We start from the raw sequence: 4,488 nt of genomic DNA, 5'->3' as shown, positions 1-4,488 counted from the left end.
TTTTAGGCTGTGGAGGTGTGAAGCAGAGGTCTTAACTCGAACACAGTCCTAGACAGAGGCTTGCCCTATAACCGAAAGAAGCTGGGGACAATTTATTTTTTTTACTAGGGCTGTGATTGCAGTAACAGACAAAAAGGCATGTCTGGTCATCTCAAGGAGACTACTGCTCTATTTCTTATATGTTATACAGCTGTGTATATCTTGGACATATGATTGTAAAGGAATGACTGCATACATAAATAATGGCTACAGTAACATACTCAGTATGTTGGTATCAGGACATACAGTGTAATTCACTGCAACCCTTACCTCCCTGTGTGAACACACACACACACACACACACACACACACACACACACACACACACACACACACACACACACACACACACACACACACACACACACTCTCTCTCTCTCACAGAGTCAGATACCCATGCACACAAATCCAAGCCTCCACAATCAGGCCAACATAAATCAGTTCTCAATCATGGAAACACTCACCCACATGTATGCTGTAATACACACAGACAAGACACACACACTCACATTGCTTGGCTATATTTACCTGCATCCATATTAGCCCCCCAAAAGAGAACACCTCTGCTTAGTTATAATTAAAGCAAATGGCTTCCCATAAGTAAAAGATGCACATTACTCCTAGCCAGCCTAATTCATAAACTCTTATACCAAGACTTCCTCATTTTCCATGCAAGCAACTTTCTGAGACCTACATCCTATAACCTTTGATCACAATCTTCACTCTCCTCAACATTGCAAACACTGATCTCAGTTCAGACTTTATTAACCAGGACGACATTTATAGTGAAACATAAGCTCAATAATGTACCCATTTACTTCCAAGACTTGAATAAAGAAACTCTGCTATTTCTTTAGTTTTAAACGTTTATAACCACTCAATGTCATAACAAGATGAAAATCTTTACTTGTTAGTTCTGAACATCAGTGTTGCCGTGTTTATCATGCGAAATTCAGTTCTTAAATGGTACATCATTACAGATATATATACTTTTTTTTAAAAAATGTATAATCTCTGAAATGTATATTTCTTGCAAACTTTTGAATACTAGATGTGCATGTATACCTTTTCAAAATCACTTTACATATGCACATACCAGCAGTAAAAGTTTAAACCATGCACATAGATATGTGTTTTGTGTGTGTGTGTGTGTGTGTGTGTGTGTGTGTGTGTGTGTGTGTGTGTGTGTGTGTGTGTGTGTATGTATGTGTGTACAAATACATACATACATACATAAATGCATATGCATTCTCAGTACCATTCATTTGTCCAGCTGAAAGGAATGTCCCAATGTGTACTATAATTAAAATAAAATGCACACAGGAAGGCTTCAGAAAATTACTACTAACAGCAAACAACAGTTTTCATAAGGTAAAGTGCTGAATCCAATCATGACAATGAATTGTCAGAGGGGAAAGCATGCACAATACTTCTATATCAAATAACCAAAGTTTAGGCTAGCTCAGTGGCAGAAACTTATTGTTGGGGACACACCATTTAAAAAAGTAAGTATGCAGTAGACCACCTGGAAATCCCGACAGTAATCCATGTTTTTCCCTGCTTTGAAGCACTCAAAGTAGACTAAGAGAAGACATCATGAAATAGCTTTGACTATACAAACCACATCAGAGATTGCTGCATGTTAGATGAAAATCTAGGAATAGAAAAAGACAAAAGTAAAAAGCAGTGAATACCAAGTTCTGTGTGTTTTTATGGTACAGAGGGTAGATGGAGTGTGCAATATCAAGAATGTCATTGGACTCCTCTCCACAAAAGCCTAAAACAGGTTTTCTGTGTGTGTGTGTGTGTGTGTGTGTGTGTGTGTGTGTGTGTGTGTGTGTGTGTGTGTGTGTGTTTATAATAAAACTTTATATGAAACAAAAGTTGCAGACTTTTTTATGGGAGCACAGTATATCAGTAATTTTTGATTATGCCACTGTGTGTTCACTGCTGACTGTAGATATTTTATCAAGCATATCACGGCTTCCTACCCTACACTATCAAACAGAACAGAACTATTTCTAAACTGCACACACACATAAATGTACTCAAACACGCATACTCAGAACACACACATATGCAAACACATGTATTCTTATATATGTACAACTGTTCACCTAATCTAAATAAAAGGTTACACAGAATAACTGGATGAGAAATTGCCAGAAAACCTGAAACAAACCGCATGTGAAAGAAAGGCATAATACACCATAACATGGGGATCAAATATAACAAAAGAGAAATAAACCAAGATGTAAAAAAATCTCACATGCATGCTGAAATATCCAACTGCTCACACTATGTAGTAAAACTGATAGCTACCAAAAATGTAATCTAGGTTATAACATAATACACTGTTTAAGGCATACACTGCAATGCAAAATGCACTAAATACATAATTCCAATTTAACTGTTCTTTCACCCATTATATCCCACATGAGACAACATCAATACTTCATCATCTCCCAAAAGTAAAATATTCACCTACCTGTAATATCCAGATGTGTGGGATAAACAAGCTCCATGAAAATCATCTTCTGTAAGCTGATGAATTTCCCAATGACTTCCACAAAAATAACCTACTGCAAAAGTAACAAAATATAGTAATTATCTCTAATACTTGTCACCACAAGACCCAAATCCACTTTGACCAAACCTACTGATTTTAACTCATAAATCTATTGTCACCAATCACAAAACACTAATAATAATACTAATAATAAACATAATACTGTACTAACCTTTGCTTCACCCTTTTACTGTCACTGAATTCCCAAATGAGTAGAATTCTGAGGAAAGAGAAAAACATGTATAATCCCCTAAAAAAGCATATCCAACCAAACCTTCCAACCAATTAAAAAAAAAAGTAAGCAGTACCCCCACCATGTGATGCACTCACTCAATGGCTAAAATCATTATTTTCTGCTGCCTGTATTACCATGTTAACATATTCAAATAAATAAATGCACTTAGTAAATTAATGCATTTTAAACAGCCCATCAATTAAGCTTATTCAGTCCAATGAAAATCAGGATTAATACAGAACACAGGATGGTTAACCCCTCATCAAGCTTAATACGACCATTTTCACCTCTGCTGGTATTTATTGTTAAATCCAGCATCCAAGATCAAAAACTCTTAACATATCTTCTTCTTCTTTTGGCTTTTCCCGGTTAGGGGTTGCCACAGCAGATCACCTGTCCGCTCATGACTGGCAGTGGAGTTTTACGATGTCGAGTTGCCAGCCCGGCACCCAACCTTCCACAGAAGGCGCACACATGCACACACTCACACCTAGGACCAATTTAGAGTGTCCAATCCACCTACAGCATGCCTTTGGGATGTGGGAGGAAACCGGAGCACCCGGAGGAAACCCACGCGACTACAGGGAAGACATGCAGACTCCGCACAGAAGGCACCCCAGCGAATGATTGAACTGGAGAACCTCTTGCTGTGAGGTGGCAATGCTAACCACTGCACCACTGTGGCCATCCAAAAACTCTAACACATGGTCTAAGATAATGGCAGCAAACTTAGTGGAATTTACATAAAACTGATTAAGTCAGGCTCCTCTTACCACATATTGTACTAGGGGATGACTAGAAACTTAATCTATTTCTATAGTTTTAGTCAGCCTTTAAGTCAATGGGATAAACTTTAAGAAAATGTGGATTTTGTGTTTAGAATGAAATATACATAAGATACTAATAAGTTTGCATATGGTTTTAAGTGCCCTATCTATGAGCATGCAACAGGGATCAAAAGATATGGAAAATAATTGCTACACAATCTGGGGAATCACAATATCAGCTGCTCAGTTGGAGAGTTGTGCTAACACAATATTTCTTGATACGAAAGACCTTAATTTGAATGACCATCTCATCTCACTGCAAGAAGCAAAACCTCAGGATGTAGGTTAGGTTACACTTTTCTGTAGCACTTAGGTAAAAGTACAATTAACTGACCGTAAATTACATACTTGATGTATCTGTACTGACCATGTTAGAATGTCATGGTCCTTTCAAGGTCATATGTCATGCATAGGCCAGAGTGCATGGCTATGGTGCAGCCTGCACCATGTAGACAATGAGAAGAACAAACACACACACACACACACACACACACACACACACACACACACACACACACAGATATGTTATCCGATTACAATTTAAACAGGTCATTCAGGTCTGAATTACACACTAACTTCACATGACAATATCACTGTGTACTTGTTCAAGGTATTCTCATGACAATTGCAGGACCAGATCCCTTAATAACATGACTTTCATTTTGTTCTATAAAGCATAATACCTTATAGAGAAAGTTCAACAAAATCTGAAGTAAATGCATTCTGCCCATTGTCAGACTAGGAAAGGAAACAGGCTCAGAAGACTGCAACTGGTAGCATTACATAGGCACATATGCTGTCCTTCATATCAATGGGAT

The sequence above is a fragment of the Protopterus annectens genome, chromosome 12.part0 (genome assembly GCF_019279795.1).
Source record: "Protopterus annectens isolate FY-2018-M chromosome 12.part0, PAN1.0, whole genome shotgun sequence".
Taxonomy (NCBI): domain Eukaryota; kingdom Metazoa; phylum Chordata; order Ceratodontiformes; family Protopteridae; genus Protopterus; species Protopterus annectens.
Note: the sequence above shows the minus strand (reverse complement) of the source record.